The 23,103-nt window shown below is 41.9% G+C and overlaps 1 protein-coding gene and 1 long non-coding RNA gene across 4 annotated transcripts in view; one reads left to right on the top strand and one right to left on the bottom strand.

Moving 5' to 3' along the window:
* The window catches only part of LOC117955350, a 224,225-nt gene that overhangs the window by 64,334 nt on the left and 136,788 nt on the right, over nt 1-23,103 (top strand). The window lies entirely within an intron of this gene.
* The window catches only part of sgcd (sarcoglycan, delta (dystrophin-associated glycoprotein)), a 256,701-nt gene that overhangs the window by 130,627 nt on the left and 102,971 nt on the right, over nt 1-23,103 (bottom strand). The window contains exon 2 of one of the 3 annotated variants that reach the window (XM_034889767.1): nt 17,174-17,235. The exons of 1 other annotated variant lie outside the window; for it this stretch is intronic. The gene's annotated coding sequence lies outside the window, so the exon portion shown is untranslated. Of the gene's footprint in view, nt 1-17,173; nt 17,259-23,103 lie in introns of those variants that run through there. One more of the 3 variants, XM_034889768.1, reaches the window with a different exon arrangement.

Genomic DNA, 23,103 nt, shown 5'->3' with positions numbered 1-23,103 from the left:
CCCTGTATTTTAAGGAAGAACCTTTATCTATTTATTTACAATGCATTATTCATTCACAATGAAAATTGGTGTCTTTAAATGGTTGGATTTTCCTCATTTTTTTAATTAAGGCATTAAGCTCAATTTCCACAAAACTGTTATTTTATTCCTCTTTTAATCAACTTTAGCATGAGTGTGTACACTTTCTCAAGCCACTGTAAACTGGGCCGTCTGTGTACTTTTGGCCGTATACATATACGTAAATGTCTGTTTCTGTTTAATGTTCAATAAGATTAAACTTGTCTTGGATTTGTTTCTTTTATATTCCTAAACAATATGTCAGAGAGTGAAGAGGAGAGACTGTTATGACAAACAGCAACGCCTTTCCGTCACCCTAATAAAAGCTTGGGAGTCATGTCACAAATCCCCTAGCAACCATGCCTGGAAGCATTATACGGGCTCAGTTAAGAATCAGCACTAATTAAGAATTGTACTCTATGACAACCAGACACCCCGCTCCTCCGGTGTAGCTGCCAATCACAGAAGCATCTCATTAGCAAAGAAGCTGCTAATGTGAAAGAAGGACGGGACCCGTTTACGTGAAGGTGGTGAACAACAGCTGACAAGATAATTGCTAAAATATAGATTGTGGAACTTAAGTGAGAAACAAAAAGACATTCCCAGATGTGTTGTTTTAAAAGGTAAATTCAAACTTATTTATACCACCAATAATCAACCATAACAGTCCACATAAAGTGTTCAAAACTATGATTAAAGAAAATTTAAAGACAATGCGTATAGCTCAAGTAGCTTAGAATCCAACATATAGTTCTTACATCCATGAGGTTAAAAAAAGAGAAAAGTCGGTGGAGCTGATCAACAAATTGAGGATAAACACAAAGCTAAGATTTTAGCGGACAGTTAACCCTCGGGTCAAACTGACCCGAGACTTATTTTGGGTTTTGAAAACAATTCTGAAATAAAATGTTACTCCATAATCTATTAACAAATGTCTTAATCTCAATTTTAAACAATTGAGATAACATATATGTTTAGGGAATGGAATCGGTCTCTACTAGCACACAATTAGTAATGGAAAAATGTTAAAAATCCTTTATGGAAACAACATAAGTGTCATATCAAGAGTAATTTTCTGAATCGAGTCAGGAATACATGTTTATCACGGAAAATAAGGAAAGGACGTTGATTTTCAGGTGGAAAAAAATGTAACTTGTTCCATTTTTCTTCTTGTAAAAATTGGTCAAAATGGTTCAATTAGACCCAAATACCCCACAAGGGTTTAAAGCTGCCATTTTTGTTTCTCTCCTGTCTAAAGGGACAATATTCCAGATTTGTGTTCCATAATTGCAGAAGATAGTTCCCCGTAGGCGTTTCAGTTTTTGCTACTAAGCAGAAAAGTTAATGGATCTTAGGAATCTTGTAGTGATATATGTTTATAGCATATCAACGACAGTCAGGGACAAGTCCATGAAAAGATTTATGAACAAGGAATGGGATGATAAAATACATCCTAAGACTGACTGGAAGTCAGAACAAGGACTTGATGTGATTGCTTTCATTTATAACAGGACTGATCTGTTCTTTGAATAATGGACTGCGGCCTAAATGGTGTTCCTTATGTGCAACTGTAAAGTTAGATAAAAGTGAATGATAACTCCCAGTAAGTGAAGTAATGTGCTCAGTTATATTTAACTGTGAGTACAATTTATCGATTTTCCTTTCTTGGACCAATAACTGGAACCTCAAGTATTTTTTGGGGTTGAGTTGGATAGAAATTGGGGTCATTAATACACCGATTTCAGCATAAACAGCTATACAGAGTTGGGTGTATTGCGTAGCAACAGCTCATGAATAAATGACCTGTGGTGTTAACATTTTAAGAAAACAAAAAATAAGGGGACCCAGAATTGAACCATGTGGCACTCCATGATGAGTGGTCAATGGGTCAGATCAAGATGTTGGAATCTAATCGGAAACCACATTAGACCCTCCTAAACAAGCAGTTGCTAGGACTAGTTGAGAGCATATCTATCGCTACATTAGTCAGTGGCCCCCACCTGCTTCAAGAAGTCCACCATTGTTACTGTTCCTAAGAAGCTATAAATCCTCTGTTGGATCCTTGGAACTTCCTGGCTGGCAGACCCCAGGTGGTACGAATGGGTAACATCACATCTACCTCACTGATCCTCAGCACTGGCTCCCCCCCGGGACTGTGTGCTGAGCCTGCTCCTGTACTCTCTTTTTACCCACGACTGTGTGGCAATTCACACCTCCAACGTCATCTTAAAGTTTGCTGATAACACCACCGTCGTAGGCCGGATCTCTGATAACGACGAGACGGCTTACAGAGACGAGATGCGATCACTGTCTCGGGGGTGCCAGGATAACGACTACAGGAAGCAGAGGCGGGGAGACCACGCCCCCATTCTCATCAACGGGTCTGTAATCAAGAGAGTCAGCAACCTAAAGTTCCTCGGGGTCTACATCAGCGATAACCTGATCTGGTCTCTCGACTCCAACACTGTGGAAAAGGAGGCAAGGAAACAACTCTTCTTCCTCTAAAGGATAAGGAGATTTGGCCATGGACGGGAGGATACTCTCCACCTTCTATAGATACACTACTGAGAGTGTCCTGACCGGGTGTGTTACCGCCTGGTACGGCAGCTGGTATGGCCCTCGACCGTAAGGCACTACAGAGGGTGATTAAAACAGCGGAGCACATCACGGGGACTAACCTGCCGTCCCTGCAGGATCTCCACACTGACAGGTGCAGGAAGAGATCTGATCCCAGCCACCCATGCCGTGGACTGATCAGCAAGCTGCCATTGGGCAGAAGGCTCAGAAGCATCCAGTCCACGACCAAGATTGAAGGATAGCTTCTTCCCACGAGCCGTCAGACCACTCAATTCACAACAATAAACTTTACACTGTATACATAGCAACCCTTTCCAAGACTTTCTCTATTGTTATTTTTATGCACACTACCACTTTGCACTGTACATAGCTTCATAGCTACCATTGGACGTTGGTTAACTGGTATTTATAAGATTATAGGTTATTTTATTTGTATTTATTAAATAGTTCCCTTTATATTATTATTATTGTTGCACTGTTGGGGAGGGCGGGATAGAAGCATTTCATTGCATAACTTTTATGCAATGAAATACAATTGTTATTGTACTGACAATTAAACACCTTGAGACCTTGAAACCATCTCTGCCATGGGCTGACTAATCTTGCTTGTTATAACTGTGATAGCCTTCCTCAGCTACAGTGTAGTGCAGACATTTCCTTAAATACTCAACAGAGATTGCACTCTGCAGTTCTGTTATTTAACTTTTAAACCACAGTTTATATGATGAAGCAGGGATGGATGGATGGATGGATGGATGGATGAGGGCCGTGGTTAGGGAGATGTAGGATCTGATAAGTGAGCAGTTGCCCGTCAGCAGAAAATTATCAGGGATGAAACTTCCAGCCAAAGTGAAACGGGGATTTTATGACAACCAGGCGAGACGATGGGAGTGCCGAGAGAAGTCATGTCACGTCCAACCACTCAACTGTAGTGAGAGGAGTGTGTGTGTGTGTGTGTGTGTGTGTGTGTGCCTATAATCATGCATTTTCTAACCTGGTGCTTGTTTCCTGCAGAGCAGAGAGTGAAGTAAAGGCCACATGTGAAGGACTGCAGTGGCTCGTTTCGCTCTGCAGCTGTGTTTAAGTTTGTGATCCACAGCAAGAGGAAGTGCTTTAATAGATCACTGAGAAATTAGCGGAGCATTGAAATATGAGCTTTGGAGACAGTCAAGACAGATAACCATTTGAACTGGAACCCAGATCCCTAGGACACATTTATTAAGCCGTTTTCTCAATGTTTGCATTGATGTTTTGATTGTAATCTTTTCAAACTACTGTTTGGACAAAAGACGCTGAGCTCTGTTATGTCTGCCCAGTGAAATAAACAAGGGAACAATAATCAGTATCAGCTTTATTTGCCTGGCATGAGGACATATACGAGGGATTTGGGCTTTTTGGATTATATTTTGTTCACAATGAACATACTCATACAAAACAAACATAAACAAACAAAATATCCACATTATAAACAGAAACAAGATAGACAGGTTGAGGCAGTAGTGCAATGAAGAGTGCAAAGTGTGCAGGAGTAAATTATTTTCATGATAAATTATTATTTATATAACGGAGCATGATAAATGGTAGTAAGTAGTTGTAGTGACTTGAAAAGTATAACCTATTAAATTGGATACAGATAAACTAAATCATAAATATGACTGACTATTCATACACATGTTGACACTGAAGCAGAATGAAAAGGCTACCAACAGCGTTAATAACACAAGGAGCCCGAAGCAACGCCACACGTAATGACCGTACGGAACCACGCCGACTGTTTGGATTTTACAGGTTTTTAAGCGTCATTGTTGAATCGACTGCTGCCTGCCTTTATTCACCAAGGGTCCTCATTTTTCTTTTCCTCTGTTCTTTCAGTTGTAGGGCTTAATTTCTTCAGAGGCCTCTGTCTTTTATGTGCACAGCTCTTACCCGGTGCACCAAATTGGTCCCCAAGACTCGTGTTATCACGCAGCGACCTGATAGACCGAACTCCCACGTAATTATTGTGTGATATATTATTGAATAAACTGTGTTCTCTTTGTGTGTTTGCAGAGACCAATTAATCTGAAGTTGCGGGGCAATAATTAGAACATCATGTTTGGCCAGAAACATATCTTAACTCTCTGAACAAAACGCACTTTTTCTTAAATGCCCCTTTAAAATAGGGCTGCAGAATAAGAGGAAAATATCTAAATGCGATTATTTTCACTGTTGATGCGATTGCAATGTGCATCCCCCATTTTGGAGGGAGTGATGATTTTTGTTTCTCAAAATTGTCATTGAAAAACAACAATTTCTATGCATTTTTGCGAGGATTTGTACCAAATAAAGAATATTTCTTTAGACCGTAGGTAGGCATGGTACGGTATGATAACCGCAAAAAATATCCCTGTTTTCCATTACAGCTTAAAAAAGATTTTTTTACATTTTTTTAAATGTCCGGGTAAAAAACAAAATGTTTTTCCACTGAACACAATGTATTTTATTTTATTTCTGCCCCTAAACTGCAGTTTCTCTCTTTGGTTTTGAAACCTAGACTTTCTTAAACGGCGGTGTACCTTCAAACCGTAACCGAGCCATGTCTGAAGTGTAGGATAGGATTTGCAGGCCGGGACGTCTCTGAAGCACCACAATAATTAATCTAGAACTGTTTGACACATATTTGGCTTTTAACAAATGAAGCGCCTCTCCCATGCAATTTTGACATTGCACTTATCCATGTTGCGATTTTGGTAAAATTGCAATTAATAATGCAGCCCTACTTTAAAAACAACATTGCCATTCTGACCGCAAAATACATTTTAAGATTGAAAGTCAATTTTTTGACCTTGAAAACATGAATTTAAAATGAATGGGAGGCCCCCGCGGTGCTCAAATCACAGAAAGTTGAACATCTAGAATGAATGACAATAGAGGACACTTAATGTTGGTTATGACCGTGTGATATGGTCAAAAGGTCCAATCCGGTACCAAGTGGAACTTGAGGCAACATCCTGGTACTTTGAGCAACCGGTAAAAACACACACTGGATCTCCTTCATGCCAGGCTCTGGACTACCTGAGCATTACTCCCTAAGCCACCGTTTGCTAATGTGCTTGCATTACAACACGGGAAAAGATCCTTTCAGACCAAGAATAGATAGAATAGATAAACTTTTAGGAGGTGCTCCACTTGAGCATCTCGAGATATTACAGATAATAAAATGTGGTGATTGTGTGCAGCAGGTCCAGAGGGAAGAAAGAAGAGCATAGTGCGCTCAGTAAAGTCATCATCTGTGCGGAGGTTCAGCGTAGTACAGACACACCGCGGAGCTTATGAAGATCTTATTTCTCTCTATAACTTAAGGCACAATCTCCAGCGGCCTCATTACGAGTATCATATAAATACATAGCCTGGGACCTTGATATGTTTAATAATTCAACTGCTGCTTCTCTCTTCCCTCAGACTGCAGCTGCCGAAGTCAAGTCGGGAGGATGTTGCTAATACTGAGTGGAGTACACTGCTCCTGTGTGAGTAATAGCATTAGGCAAGTGGATGAATACATTGGGAACCGCCAATGGACGGTCGCTGGAATAGCCCTTGCTTATACAATGGGTTTTTTGACACTTCTTACCTGCATAATGCATAAAAAGTCACTTGCCTATACCATTTTTCATTTTATTTACCTTGATATGACATAAAAACTCTAAGTAGTGCAACGATCTTGTGACTACGCACAGAAAGGCACTGACAGAAGATAATGTGACTATCAACAAATAAAAATAGTATATGAAAGTCGTGTTAAATAGTTATTTTTGGAAAAGCATCAGACAGTCTGATTAAAGTCTTTATACATCTAATGAGACCACATTTACTCACACGACTAAAAGCTACATTACCTTCTATGGTCACCAGGTGGTAGAAGCTGATGGGTCAACCAACCAGACATATCACCTGGTAAAGGTGCTATGGCTAACCTTAAAAAGATTACACATAAAAAAAGATTAAAGTGAACTACATCTGGTAGTGAACTTAAATAGAACTACGCGTGTTTGTTAGACTGAAACATTTACTCTTAGGTCATTTATTTTAAGTAATTCATTTTGTTGCTAATGTCCATGAACTATCATGCTCGCTCGACTGAAACATGCTAGCCAGTAACCAACCAGTATAGCCTACCAAGCTTACTAATTGGCCTTTTTTCCGTATTTGTACCATTGACTCCTATCTCACAACTTATTGGCTCTTTGTAAAGCAATTTGTCCTCCAAGGGAGCAGGTTGATGTAAGATTAGATGGCAGCATCATGGCAAATTTGATAGCTTCCTCCATTTTGGACTCTCGCTGGCTTTATGCTTCTTTTAACCCTCATGTTGTCCTCATGTTGTCCTCATGTTGTCCATGTGTCAAATTGATCCGTTGTCCTATATCAATGTTCTTTTTAATTCCCCAAAATAACATGATAGATTCCACCCAACGCTCTTTGGCAAGTACACATCTCTACTTTCATTAATTTTGGGGTGTCTTATTTAATTTTATAGCATTGTAAAACAAATGGAAGTGTTTTTGAAATAGTATTGAGTAAAAGTTGACATATTCCAGTCTGTGATTATCATCAACCTTCTTTATTTATTGACCATAAACTCCAAAAATAAATAAATACTAAAGTTAATAAGTGATAGTAATAGTGTTACGTAGTAATGAAAACTTCCAAAAAGTGAGAAACATTGAAAAAAAGGGACAGAAATTTAATAAAAAGCATCAACAAAATTGTGAATGTTCAATTTTGAAGGGAAAACCACATGAGGGTTAAAGTTGTCCCTTTCATGACTGTTTGCAATTGATCAACAGAGCATGTTCACGTGTTAAAAATTCCCCAAAGCCGGACTGACGTCAACAGCTCAATGTGGATTCCCCCCACCCCCCCAATGAATCCACGTCTTGACGAATCCCTTAACATGACGTAATCCAGTCTGAAATGCTGAGACAGTGACAGAACACCTCCTCTTTTATCTCAGCAGAGGAACATGTCTGGCAAACAGTCCCATTGTCAAATCACAGGAACAGAGTGGTTTCAAATGCAACAACTTTGAGCATCATTGTTAAAAATCAAAGACAAAAGAAGAGAAAAACAGTGAAATCACAGCTCACCAAGACAAACCAAATAATTCAAAATCATGCTTTGACTCTAATGGATCGATTCAAACTCGATGACTCAGTGAACGTGTCCAGCTGTATTGTCTGTCAATACCTCCAGGATTTCATGACAATCACAACAGTTCACTCGAATTCGGTGCGACACATTTGACCAAACAACAAACGCAGTTCTTCCGCGGCGTCAACCAATCCCAGCAGTCCTACGTGCTGGACTTTGCGTCAGTATGTACCCTGAGAGCCACTGACGGAGAGGGAGCGAGAACGGGTTGTTGTCACACCTACATCGGCAAATTCATTTCCTCGTTTCTAACATCAAGACGAGACGTGTGTGACTCGAACATCTGACGTTTACCATCACAACACACAGCGAAAGACTGCAAAAACACGCCAGACCGTCCTGCCAACCTGTGTACATTTTAACATCAATGTACGATTTTTCACTCTGATGTCGCTGAAAGCTGCTGCCGTTTCATTCATGTCGGCTCTTCGGGTCTGCTTAGTTTAGTTATCAAAATTGTCATTTAAAATCTGAACATTTTCAAGTAATTTTTGCGAGGATCCTTACCAAATAAAGATTTTTTCTTTAGACCGTAGGTAGGCATGGGCCGTTACATGATTCTGACGGTTTGATCACCTTCCACAAAAAAATCCCAGTTTCACGTCCCGGTTTTACATTTTTATTTTATTTTTTAAATGTCTGGGTAAAAAAACAATGTTTTTCCACTCAACACAATGTATTTTATTTTTATTTCTGGCAGGGAGATGGATTACTAAACGGCAGTTTCTCTCCTTGAAGACTGATAAATAACCGCTCATACTTGAGGAACGATAAGACGGAAAATGTTATTGATTTTGAAACCTAGACTTTTTCAAACCGCGGTATACGTTCGAACCATAACCCCCCCCCGCCCCCCCCCCAGGCGACTGACGCACGCCTAGCCTTCTTTCATTTCCTGAAAAACAACAGTCAATGCCAATGAATCAACCACTAAGGCGTTGCTGACAGATGTCAGAGCAGCAGCAGTCGGTCTTCTTGGTGTTCCTGCAGAACAGAAAGAAAGATCACAAACCCAGTGAAGAGATTTTCCTGTTTAGCATCTTGTGTGAAGTAGTGTTGGTGTCTCGCAGAGCCGGCTGCAGCTAGCGTTCGGCTTGGCCTAATAACTGCACAGACACACAGCTCCCTGCTGCACTCCACCGTTCTGTTGTCTCGCCAGTACTGTTTGCAAAGCCTTCTGTCGCAATCTGTGATCGTCTCATTTTTTTGGCAATGGAGAAATGTGTGGTGTGCCTAAATAAAACTCTACTGGCATGTTGAGTTTCAAGCTTTATTTATTTAAATTCCAAACCACACTATTTTGTGCAAGTACTCAATTAAATCATCACAAGTTGTTCAAAAGTTCTATTTACCAGGGTTTTAATCATGAAATTCAGAATGTATTATTATTATTATTACACGGCACAGCTCCTAAAAATTCATTCAAAGCTGAAAGATCCGAACTCTCCTGGCAACAGATCACTACGAGTCTTTTGGCAGACTCATTAATGATCTTACGTGGTCAAGAGTGGTAATGCCTGTGGGTTTTATATATCACTACTGCTTATTGAACAATGTCTCTGTGCAAGGCCTTTGACTCTTTGTTTAGTCTCTAGGGATCAAGTCACGGTTAGAGTCCGACCGATCAAGAAATTTTAGGGATGATACCGATACGAGTATTTACCTAACATTAGTTATTTGTAATTATTCATAGGTTTTCACTAAAGTATGATAAAAATTTGTTTTATTGTCACAAAATAACAGAGGAACATCAAAATGTATTATATTTCTGATAAATAAAATGTATCAAAATACAAACTTAAGATATACATGAAAAAAAAATCTGTGTTGCCAACAGGGACGTTGTAGAGCGTCCTCTGGTGGACAGACTATGCAACACCATCACTAACAGGGACGTTGTAGAGCGTCCTCTGGTGGACAGACTATGCAACACCATCACTAACAGGGACGTTGTAGAGCGTCCTCTGGTGGACAGACTATGCAACGCCATCACTAACAGGGACGTTGTAGAGCGTCCTCTGGTGGACAGACTATGCAACACCATCACTAACAGGGACGTTGTAGAGCGTCCTCTGGTGGACAGACTATGCAACACCATCACTAACAGGGACGTTGTAGAGTGTCCTCTGGTGGACAGACTATGCAACACCAACGCTCATGACATGGTTGACTGTCTGTTTTTATGTTTTGAATAAAGAGAAGAGTTGTTGCCTGGGCAACAGTGCTGTGCAGTAAATCCCCCGCTTGCCGCCGGCTGCCTTTACATGCTCTAATCTAGTGACAACAGGAACAAGGCGATGAGCTGGTGCCTTATGGGAAAGGTCAAAGCTCTAACCAACCCTCTCCCAGTTGTCCCCCGACGCTGCGCTCCACTCTGTAAAAATCCTGCTGTGTCATTGCACTCATGTCTGGCGGTCACTGAACGCCACGGAGCGACCTCACAAGTTTTCTGTAGCAATTAATTACAGTCAGCCGGGCCGGCACATATGGGCCTATTATCATAAGGTCTCATGGGAGGATATTTCCTGCAGTCATTATTCTGTGGGAAGTGGCAGGGAACGGTTTAAATGCCAACAGGCTTTTATTTCACTCCTTTGTTGCTCCTTTAGTCAGCTCAGAGACGAGCAGACTGGGTTTGTTGGTTAGTTTTGAACAACATGTCTGCTTTACGAATACAGCAGAGAGGGATGTAAAGGAGAAGATGGGATGACGTACCCTTGAGTCTTAGATGGTCTTGGAGCAATTTTATTCTTTTAATAAGCAGCCCGGTTAAGGAAAGACATCATGTAATAGATCACAGCAGATCCTCCTGCTAGCGTTAGCACCCAACAGGCTTAAACAGGGCAAGTTTTAAACTTGTTTTTAGCCTCTAAACATGTTTAAAATGTTTAAAAGTCACATTTACTGTGTTCAGTCGGAAGGAATAAGTGCACTTGGCTGGACACTGGTAATGACATTTTGAACATGTTTAGAGGCTAAAACACGTTTAAAACTTGCCCTGTTTAAGCCTGTTGGGTGCTAACTCTAGCAGGAGGATAACTCGGTGTAGACAGCACTGATTGTTTTAATTTTTTCTCGCTACTGACAGCACTCCAAATTTCCAAACAACAGAGCTACGTGTTAAAAGTGACTGGAATTCTCCTTTAATGTGCGTTGTCCTAATTAAATAAATAAATCTAAGCAAAGCCATGTGTCATATCCACTGTGCCACCACCACCCTTTAAAAAAAAGAAAACAAACAAGTAGCACGCTCTCACTGTTGACTGCATACGAGTACGTAGGAGCCAATGTATTTTAGATCTGCAAAAGGCTTGCAGACAGCTACATTTGCCAAGTCGCTTCAAAATCAACCTGTCAACCTTTTCCAGCACCAGGGACAGCGACACTGGCATTCACTGACCAGACGTGATCGAGCTCCTGGTCCTGCTCTTTTGAGAGATGTAACAAATGTTAAAGTGTTCCTACAATCCAACTTAGAGAACGGTCTTTGAATCCCTATCAGTTAGTGGAGGCCCAGACCGTAACGTACCCGACGTGTGCCTCGAGTCCAACGAGATTGATTATTACCTGGGGAGGTAACTGTGGATTGCCCTGAGAAGATGCCAGCTGTATAGTCTAAGCTCAAGCAGTGATGTCTTGACACGTATTGGTTAAGGTAAGAGTCCCCCGATACTTACTCTGGGTGGAAACAGTTTCTTTTGGGCATAATTTTCCTCTGGATGAGTGCAGACTTCAGTGTGCAAAGTCATCCTAAAAATGTAAAACTGGGCTTTAAACAGCGGCGGCCCGACACCGGGGGTCCATGCAATTTTTACAGGATATTACATTTATGTTTAAATGTTTTACATGAAACACCGAGGGATCAGGGGTACTTTTAATTTGATGCGATCCCCGCAAATTGAGCTTTTTTATCCAGCTGAACTCCCAGAATTCACCACTTTTCTGCTGCATTTAAATGATTTAGTATTTTCTGTGTTTGTCACAGGAGTGGCGGCGGAGACAATTTGGAGTTCATGTTTTTGTTTCTCGTTCCACTCTGTTGGCTTTTTCTCGGCATCCCACCCCCCCCGTGTCCCGGCTGAGCATCTCTCTCTCTTTGCACGGCATTCTCTTTTTCTTTCAATATTTCATTTCTCACTCTCTCGTGTTCTCTCTCCTGTTCTCAGTAGGGTTGGGTACTGAGACCCGGGACTAATACGGCACGGGGGCCAAAACAACGGGTATGTACCGGTCCGAATGGCAACGCAGGTGTCAGGTGACACTCCGAAACAGACGTTCAGTTTCAAAGTATTTATCAGAAGGACAGCCCCTCGAGATGAAGCATCTCATTTATAAAGGGGGTCCTTAAATCAAACAGAAAGTAAACACAAACACACAGCACTCCCAAGCCTGACTGCTCCAACACCAACTGATCACCCCCCAATAAAAAATAAAGGTAATGATAATAATGAAAATACAAACTGTAATAATGAAATAAAAAGGAAAATAAAAAGATTTTTTTATAGATCTATATATAGATATATAAATATAGATACACACAGACACACAGACACACACACACACACACACACACACACACACACAGGCTTGAGAAAGTTTACACACCCATGCTAAAGTTGATTAAAAAGAGGAATAAGAAAAAATTCTTTTGGAAATTGATCTGAATGCCTTAACACAAAAATAAAAAAATAAGTAATTTCAACCTTTTAAGGAAACCAATTTTCTTTGTGAATGAATAATGTATTGTAAATAAATAAATGTTCTTCCTTAAGATACATATACACCCCCCTAAGTTAAATTCCCATTGAGGCAGGCAGATTTTATTCTTAAAGGCCAGTTGTTTCATGGATCCGGGTGCCCAGTCTAGCGCTGTAACGTTTGACTGAGTTTCCCTGCAGAGCTTCCCAACACCAGGACGTACCACCGTGTGCAGCTGCCATTTTAAAAGTATTGTTTTGGCTTTCGGTATCGGGGGGAGAAAAAACCAAATGACCCCCAATCCTAGTTCTCTGACCCCCTGCTAGATCACCGCTGGGTGACCTTTGGAGACCTGCCCGGACCGTCATATGCCCCTCTCCGCTTCACCCTCCACCGCCTGCAATCCCCACCTCCGCCTGCCTCTCCTCTACACATTCTAATCTCCATGTTTCTCTCATTGGCAGCATCCATCCATCCATCCATCCTCCCCCTCTCCCTCCCTCTCTCAGCCTAGTTCTTTTATCTCTCCTCCTCGGTCGTGTGCATCTCTTCGTCTTGTCAGCCGCCCCCCCGCCCCAGCTCACATCTTTTTATCTCTGGTTCTTTTTTTCCTCCACAATCTATCGTGCAGTAAAATCACTGTTCAATCTTTCTCGGCCATTATCCTGTCAGAAACTAAATTGGGATTTCATGAAGCTAAGCTGTAATAGCTCTGTACTAGCAGCTCTCCAAACTATTACTTATAACTTTTGACAACCTGTTTTTTCTCTTTTCTAAACATGACTCCCAGGGGAGAGCCGACCAAGCAGCTTTTTAGAAGTTGTTCAGCTTTGGATCGTTTACACACCCGCGTGTCTATGTGGGTCACCCACAGTCTACATCAGGTGTATTCGCCACCATTAGAAGTCTTGGGTGCAGCACCAGAGCCGCTTTTGTCAACAACTAAGCTTGAATGAGTGTGAAATGCGCCAAAAAAAGCACCAAAAAACAGCAAAACAAAAAGCATCAAACTAATTAAAAGACTTTTCTCAGGTCTTATGGTTGTAGTTGGACTTCTTTAGACTTCTTTTGTCTTCAAGCTTCTTGAGTATTTTGTATGTGCTCTAGCTTTTCCAAAGGTTTAGACACAGGTATGGTGATAATATTGAGCCAAAATGATGTTGAATTGCAGACTTCTTTTAATAAAAAACATCACACTTGAGCACCTAAGTCTTGGATGAACCCAGAGAAAACACTGCTTTGGGTCTGGGTCTCTTTCCAACCGGGTACGACTGCCCTTCGGTGCCTTCCAGCTCTATTCAAAATATATGTATTCATGCACATCTGTTTCGGGTAGGTTCTGGATCAGGTCCAAACTCTAGGACCTTTGGATCAGGTCCAAACTCTTGGACCTCTGAGAAACTCTAGCTCCTTTAAGTCGTGGCAGGTAACACATAATATGTTCTGTCAAACAATTCTCACAGCAAGTGAAATGATGCCATGGTACGAAGGCGTAAATTGACGATTATCTTCAATTTCAAATAATCTGTCACTTTTTTTTACTTTGAGTAATCGATTAGTTGTCTGGTCTCCAAAATGTCAGAGAATGTGGATCTGTGTTTCCCAAAGCCCAGAAAGACGTCCTCAAATGTCTTGTTTTGTCCACAACTTAAAAGATATTCTGTTTACGGCCTGAGAGAAGAGAAGAAACTACAAAACTGAGCGTTGATTGCTCAGACTCGTGCGCGAGACTGGTGGAGCACGCCCAGCGGGGCACGGAGGCATTTCATTGGTTCTTTCCGAGCGGGCCGCGAGGCAATGATTGGTGGGCGTTGTTTCAGGATTATAGCAGCTACAGAGCTTTATTGCGTTATTTGTTGCTGTCTAGGTGGAAAGGAAAATTTTAAACAATATATAAAAAAAAGTGTATGTTGGAAATGGTTATCACCCCTCCCTTTTATGTGATTCTCTTTTCTTGTTTGACTTTCTAAGAAAGCATTGTTTTTTTGGGGAAAACTGATGAATTATGATGATTGATGAATTACTTCTTTCTGGGAACACCCAACAGAGTCAGTCAACCTCCTGGGAGAATAAAAACAAAATACATGGATGATCATTCAAGGTGAATATGAAATCAAGAGTAAGTTGACAATATTTCCATTCCTGGGGAGAATCATGTTTTCAAGTTTTGGGGAAAGTAAACTTATAAAGAAATATCTTTTTGTATGATTGATTTATGGGATTTTGAACATAACAGATACATATTACACCTCATCAGTAGAATGAAACTAATACAAAGAGTCAATCTGTGACACAAGGTACTGACAAAGAGACGATTTACACCCAATACACCCACCCAGTTTCCTTTTGGGGACATCATTTGAAATTGGGAAAAATTTGAAGTTGAAAACAAGGTGTAAAATTACAATAAATAGCAGAATATTGCAATATGTTTAAAATCGCAATAATATCGTATCGGGAGGAGTCTGGTGATCCCCCCCCCCCCTTAACTGACATGTGATGTGCATTCTCCTTAGAAAAGAATTAGCTGTTAGATAAGTCTCAGGATATATTGTCTCTTGAAGTGTTTTACTCCCCTTTTTTTTTTATTAGCGAAAGAAAAGAACATCACAATACTTCTAGAATCGCAATAAATGAAAATCGCAATACAAATAAAATCGGCACCCATGCATCGTGAAAGAATCGCATCGGGACAAAAGCATAAGGTCCCAAGCACCAGTCGGGGTTGGGACATGTCTGCAAATGGGCCCACATCACATGCACACTGCAGTTAGCATGCTTGCTACCAAACCTCTTTCCTGTTAAAGACATTCTTCTTTTATGTTGCAGCCCACTGGAAGCAAAGTAAGCCGAGCACGTCAACACGTCGCAAGTCTGGTTACAGGACAGCGTTTGTTATTGTTCCTGGCACCGACTCTCGATGTGCTTTTATGTGATTTTAATGAAGCCATTTTCTGTTTTCATGCCTTAGGAAACACCTGTGAAACCCGTCTAACCGCTCCTCTGGCAACGTGACAGTATGTGTGACTGAAGCTGACTGCGCTCTGCCTTTGTGTCCGTCCGCACCGCTGAAACGGAGCCAGCTGAAAGAGGCGAGCGGCTCCCATCGCACTCCGAAGCAGATGCTGAGTGGAGACACCTGTGCTCTTCTGCTCCGCTTCACTTTTTAGAAAACACTGCATCACTAGAAGTGGGAAGTATGTCAGTGCATTTACTGAAGCACTGTACTCTAGAAGGGCTGCACCATGTGAAAAAAACATGTGTTAACTGTGTTGAATATCAGGACATCGATATTACTCTAAAGAGATCTTAAAGTGTTCTCAGTTCTGCTGCTTTCAGTATCCAGTTCTGCAAAAATATAACAACTTGCTTTCTGAACATTGAAAAAAATTTCAACGTTCTTTTATTGAACAAATTGAACCTTGAAATAAACATTAAAGGCTCCACTGACAGTTACATTTTAAAGTGCCGTTTTCTACAGACACTCTTTGAATTCAAGTGCTCATATTATGCATTTTCCCTTTCCTTTATTGTGTTATATATCTTTTTTGGGCACGTTATAGTAGATGGGTAATATCAGTAAGTTTCTAAATTCCAAAATTAGAGATAGAGGGTGAGCACCCTTCATCAACTGCAACGATAAAGACTTTTTTGACTGACATTTTACTTGACAGAGTGCCACGAAATCACATCTGACAGAATAATGTGTACGTAGCAAATACAAACCTACATTTTCTTTGGACTCAGCATTTGAGACGCTGTTAAGTAAAAAGGTTGGAACAGAGAATTGGTTCTTTTGGATGCTAAGAGGACTCTTTAATCCTCCATCTTCACATCCAAACAGCTTAAAAGTTTTTAAAGAGTGAAAAACATAAAATCCGCCATGCTTCAGAAACTGGCTTCATGAACTTGTTTAAAAGGTGCTCTAAGTGATGTTGGGTGACGCTACTTCTGTTTTTCACGTATTTTCAAACAAAAAGGAGAGAAGCTCGCCACTCCTTCCTCCTCATCCTCATAATTTTGTAAGTATATATTTTGATATACTGTACATATAAACAAAGACAAACTATAGCTTTAAAGCCCTAGTGAGTAGCTTCTGTCGCCCCCATGAGGACGTCTAAGGAATGACAACAGAACTGTCCACATGATGCAAGCCTTCCGTGATCACGCATCCCCCTCCGCCCTCCTCCACGCAGTTGCTTGTAGCCAAGGAGGACACGGAGGATTAAAAAGACATGGTGATGATTAAGAACAGGTCATTATCTTGACGCTGCGCGAAAATGTCCCCAGAAGCCAAAATGTTGTGAACATAGTCATACAGAGAGATACAGAGAGAGTTGTGTGGAGCTGATAGTCTTAATTAGCTTTGTAGCAACTCATTTGGCAACGGCTTTAACGTAAAGGACGTTCATTAATATCAAAAAGTTACACACTAAAGTTTAATGTAGGACGTCTGCTTGTAATGGACAATACTTTACCATTATAGGGTAGTTACACTTGAGCAGACATGCAGTAGGAATTTGCAGACAGACACACAGACACACACACACATACATACTGCTGTTCATGCAAGTACAGATTGCAGACTGAAACACAGACACACAGACCAACACACACACACACACACACACACACACACACACACACTCACCTCAGTGTATGAGTGTGCTGATGCGGGGTTTCTGACAGGGTCCGGGGGATTTCTCTAATCACCTGAGATGAGGAGGTAGAAAGATACGGTCAGCATGTGAAGGATGGGCCGCCTCTAAGCTGATCATCTCCTCCCAGGCCAATATGATTATTTCTCCAATTAGAGTGTGCTGATGTGGGATCAGTACACGGATCTCCCACAGTCATCGATTTCATTACAGAGAGGAAAAGGCTGAACCGGGAAAGAACCGAGGGACCGGATCAGCACAATTCCTTAAAAAAAAATCCTTTTCAAACGAAGCTTCGCGGATCTCTGGAGGTCGTTTCAACTCTCGGAGCTCCCGTTTCAGGTAAAGTTGTGCTGTGTGGACTTTTGTTGTGTTTTCATGTTAAATTGCTGTGGTTTAGTTGTTTAGCAACGTTGCAGCCAGCGAGTGCATATTAAAAAAAGTTAAAAACCCCATTCATCACCTGATGTCTCTTAACAGAACATGGTTAAATGCTTTTAACGTGCAAGACGGTGCAATATGTAATAGTGACAGCTAGGGCTTGAAATTGTTACTGCAGTAAAAATTCAAAATACTGGAGAGAGTCGTCTCCCGTGCCCCAGACTCCGAGTTCACGGAGGTTGCCAGGCTGAGACCGCAGCATCCACAACAATGCTGCTAGACGCTTGTCTCACGTCGGACATTACAGCACAACACAGCGGAGTAGCTGACGTTAGATGCTGGCTAACTGACATAAAAAGCCCGTGCTCACGCGGAGCTCTTTACCCAACTGAAAGACACACTTTTACGGTTAAGTAGTATGGTAGGAACTGCTAAAAACACAACAACATCGCCGTCCTCTCCACCCGACGGACGGATACGCCTCGGCTTAGAATTGCAGTAGGAACCGCTAAAAATAATACTACCTTGCTGTCCTCTCCACCCAATTGAAATACATACTTTATTGGCTTTGAATTACGCCAACAATCGCTAAACACACTGCAAACTCACAGCCCTCTCTTGGGATAAAATAACTCACTGCTTTCAGACACGGCTGTCACCAACGTTTAGCCTGTTCAGCGGCCGTGAGTTGGCCTGGTCCAGAGGTAACGTTAGCAGGGTTAGCATAGCGGCGTTAGCCAGGACCAGTCGGGATCACTTCACTGGCTGTGTTGTAAATAGTTTTTGCGAGTAACCAACTCGGCTGTGTAATCCAACGTGAGTACACACATGTTGAAATGACGTGATTGATTGGGCTGAAGCTAATGCTTAGATGTTCTGGAGGACATTGGCCAACACCGCGTCTCTTTTGGGCTCTAAGCTGTCTCCATGATTTAAATACATCTCCAGTATTTACCTGGGGTTTGTTACGTCTCTGACAGCAACCGTTAGAAACGTCTTTCTTTTTTAAGTTGGGTGCAATCTATCTCTGTTGATCCTGTTGGTTTGTTTGCTGTTTTCATGGCTGTACTAACATTACAGCTGTAGTGCGCTGAGTTTACATTTTAGTTAGTAGTTTAGTTAGTACAGAAAATACTTTACATCAGCACTGTTGTCAGAAAAGATAGTACGTCAACTTAATCTTAGCATCTTAATGTCTGATGACACATTGGGGTCCTTTTTGGCTTTTATTTCAGTAAATAAATTACATACTGGACCTTTAATGGTCAAGAAACACATTATTTTCTCATACCATCTGTCTGAATTTACCTGGATTCACAATCTGTTTGAAATGCTCAGTTTTAGCGTCGGCCCCTTTAAAACCCCCCTCCCGAAGAAGACCAGTGTGCTCTGATTGGTCAGTGTTTCTGGGTCTTCCGCATCTGTTCTCTCTGAGTCTCTGCACTGCCATTGCACTAAATGGGTCTATGTTATGTTGAAATATAGGAAATATCCATGATTCTTGTTTTGTGTTTGCCTCTGGCAGATTGAGCCATGCATGCAGCTGTATTTATGTTGTTATTAGACAGGTAAGCAGCTAGGTAAGAGACAGATTGTCCATGTGAAAGTATCAACAGAAGCACTATGGCACTGTAAGATGAAGTAGTCGAGCCTAGGGCGCCAGACACATTTTCCATCTGCAAATCCAGTGTCAGTGTCTGGAGCCGTTATTGACACAGGTGACACACCTGGACTGAGCCTTTAATGATTCCCTTTAGTGTGGGGAATAAAAATACAGTGAGAGGAATAAGTGGCTCAGTAGAGAGGAGCCATGCAGCATATGGAGGTTTAAAAATGTGGACGAATCAGCAGCTTTTACTTAAAGGCAACTCATGCAAACACTTTGAATGTTATCGAGTGTGAAAAGTGGAGAATGTGTGCAGCAGTCTGTGTGTATTTGCATAAGTGAGAATATATATACACACAGTGTACATATTTTTTTTAAACTCCATTTTACCTCCGCACAGAGAATCAGAATTGTTCAAATCAAAACGATGACCAACCCTTGACGTAACGCAGCAAGCTTATAGAAAAACCCTTTCCGTCTTTCTTTAAAGGTCCCATGACATGAAAATATCCCTTTATGAGGTATTTTAACATTAATATGTGTTTCCCCCCCCAGCCTGCCTACGGCCCCCCAGTTGCTAGAAATGGTGATAGGTGTAAACCAAGCCCTGGGTATCCTCCTCTGCCTTTGAGAAAATGAAAGCTCAGTACGGCCGATCTGGAATCTTGTCCCTTATGAGGTCATAAGGGGCAAGGTTACCTCCCCTTTCTCCGCTTTGCCCAGCCAGAGATTTTGGCCCCCCATGAGAGAGACACATCATGGCTTTCAAATGGGCAAAGTGGTAGTTGGTCAAGGCCACACACCCCTCCTCCTCCTTGCCCCCCCTCTCTCCTCCTCAAAAGATACAGACTCCGAAATGGCACATGCTAAGGAAAGCTCATTGTGGGGCTGGCTCTAGTGGCTGTAATTCTGCTACAAGGCTGAATTATGAGAAATAGACTTCAGATACAGTATTAGGGACCACTAAGGTCTATATAAAGAGACTTCAGATACAGTATTAGGGACCACTAAGGTCTATATAAAGAGACTTCAGATACAGTATTAGGGACCACTAAGGTCTATATAAAAGAGACTTCAGATACAGTATTAGGGGACCACTAAGGTCTATATAAAGAGACTTCAGATACAGTATTAGGGGACCACTAAGGTCTATATAAAAGACACTTCAGATGCAGTATTAGGGGACCACTAAGGTCTATATAAAAGAGACTTCAGATGCAGTATAAAAGAGACTTCAGATGCAGTATAAAAGAGACTTCAGATGCAGTATTAGGGGACCATTAAGGTCTATATAAAAGCATTTATAGAGCACCGTGGCATCTAAAAAGAAAAAAGTATTCATTTACATGTGGCTCACGGCCGTCCTGCTGACAGGGTCGGAGTTAGGAATGCAGGACACTCTCACCAAAGTCACTTTTGTTACTAATTTCTTTTCAATTCTACATGGAGAACACAAGAACACAGCGCCTGTTACACACACCGCCGCCCAATTAGAGCACGAATGGGAATTAATGAGCGGGTCAAGGCAGGTTAATGAAGGGTGGCGCTGATCTGCTGAGGGCTGAAATTAAAAATGGTATCCTCTGTCCGAATAGTTTCACCGAGGCAGCTGCTCCCTCTGACTCTCTGTTATCATGTTGGTGCATGCAGCGCTGCACGGGCGTCCGCTGACGCCTCATTTTTTACAGGCTGCTGTCAGCCGTCGGGGGCCGTCCCCTACTGACTTTGTAGTATTTAAAAATAAACCAGTTCCAACAGGAACCAGAAGACCCAGAAATGAGCAAGTATGTACTGGTCCGAATAATTAGAAATGTACTGTATGTGTTTATTTTTAATAAGCTTTGTGGGTTTTAATGAGTATCTAATGCTGCTGTGTCAACAATCCCTTTGGGGTCATCTGAAAATAAATTATCTCCATCCTAACAATGTCTAATAACATCAAACGTGTGGAAAAAGCCAAGAGTCCCGACCAAGCCCAAAAGAGTTGAAGTCTAAGTGAATTAGACTGAGACGCTAAAGGAGGCTTTTTTGCGTTAGTAAGAGAGAGAGAGAGCCGGCCCAGCATCTCTTTTTGACACGCTGAGAGAAAAAAGTAAATTACTAAATCAGCTTTTCGCCACACAGACTACTTTGTGACGGCGCGGCACACAATCAACACCGGCCGCCACACATTGCGCTTAGTTATTGTTATTATTCATTTTTTTCAATGCTATTTAAAACACACATTTGTTGAGCTGCAATTCCTTTCCCTGCTCTTCTCTGTCTCTTTGTCTCACACACACACACACACACACACACACAGAGCCGTCCTCCCCGTGCACACAGTGTCTGTCTCAGTGTTTCAGACCCCCTTCGTGACTAGCAATACATCTGGCAAGCACGGCAGACACTTTGCCCCTTATGAGGTCATAAAGGGCAAGGTTGCCTCCCCTTTCTCTGCTTTGACCGCCCAAAGAATATGGCCCACCCATGAGAGAGACACATCATGGCTTTCAAATTAGCAATGTGGCAGTTGGTCAAAGCCATACCCCCCACCCTCCACCTGTCATGGGACCTTTGAGACTCGCTTGACAGACAAACCACTGCATAACAGAAACAAACCTGCAAACCTAACGAGCTAAACGAGAAAATGTTTCCAGGGGGACACTCTGCATCTGCAGGGACAAATGTGATTCTAACTGCCAAAGAGTTGATTAACAAAACAAAACCAGAAAAACGACTCTTTTGGGGGTGGGGGTGGGGCCAAGGCTTTAATTTCCTGGGCAGCCTGCAGAAGCAGAAGGGCTCACAGGACTCAAAGTCTGAACACTGCAAACATCCAGCGAGCGTTGAGGAGAAATGAGCTACTGCAAACCAATCAAGCTACACCGACCCAGCACGCTCTGAGCCCCCCCCCCCCCCCCCGAGAGGAGAGGGGAGGCCGTCATGTCTGCGGGACGGACCTGAAATGAACCCCCCTTCATTGCTTTTCTATCCACATTTAGACTGGAATCACAGCTCAGACTGCAACACTCTGTGGTAGGGTTGGGTGGGTACTGACACTTTTAATGCAATCGGTGCGAAGTGCCTCTAAAGTGTTGTGTATCAAAAAAAGCCAAGAGTCAGTATCATAGCCAATGAGCCAATGAGCATGCAGCACGCACTAGTAATGTCTGTGATTGGCTGTCTAGCGTTATAAGTCGCAGAGAAACGCAGGGACAGCTCACAGGGACGGGGCTCGCAGAGTAGGAGCTGAAAGATAAATAAAAAGATTTGTTGCGTAATGTGTGATGTTGCAATTTTTTTTTTTTTTTTTTTTTAATTGCTATGGAGGAAAAGTATTGTTTAGGAACCGGTATCGAAGTCACGGTATTGGTATCGGTAACAGAATTGGATGATTTTGAATGCTACCCAGCCCTACTCAGGGGGATAATACTGTACTACGGTTCACAAACTTCACCCTCGGCACCAAAAGATCCAATTTATTTTTCATTTTCCTGTTGACTGACTTTATTAATTACTAAATGGGGCATCAAGGGTGCGTTAAAGTAATGAATATGTGTGGTTGAAATAAGATATGAATGATTACATGTTGTACTGGTCCAGATGTTTGTGGCGGCCAAAAGACTTCAAAACCTATCCATGCTGTTTTGAGTGAGATCCGGTTTCTGAATGTCCTCTGTCTGCAGTCTTCGGGGGAGCTGTTAAACATGCACGGCTTTCCACGTCACTAGCCGAGATGAGGTGGCTAACCATAGCACATGCTACCTCGCTCTCAATGGCAAAAACAATGCTACAACACACACTAGTTCCCCCTAATCTCCAAAAGAACTACTTCCTGTCCCTGTTCTACTTCCTGTCCCTGTTGTGCAGGTATTTCACAAGTGTCCCTGGTCTAGAAGAAGTCTCCCAGCTGATCCTGCCTCGGACTGACCAAAGCTGGAGAAAGAGTTATCA

The sequence above is a fragment of the Etheostoma cragini genome, chromosome 13 (genome assembly GCF_013103735.1).
Source record: "Etheostoma cragini isolate CJK2018 chromosome 13, CSU_Ecrag_1.0, whole genome shotgun sequence".
Classification (NCBI taxonomy): domain Eukaryota; kingdom Metazoa; phylum Chordata; class Actinopteri; order Perciformes; family Percidae; genus Etheostoma; species Etheostoma cragini.
The sequence above is the reverse complement of the archived record's forward strand: the minus strand, read 5'-3'. Positions and strand labels throughout refer to the sequence as shown.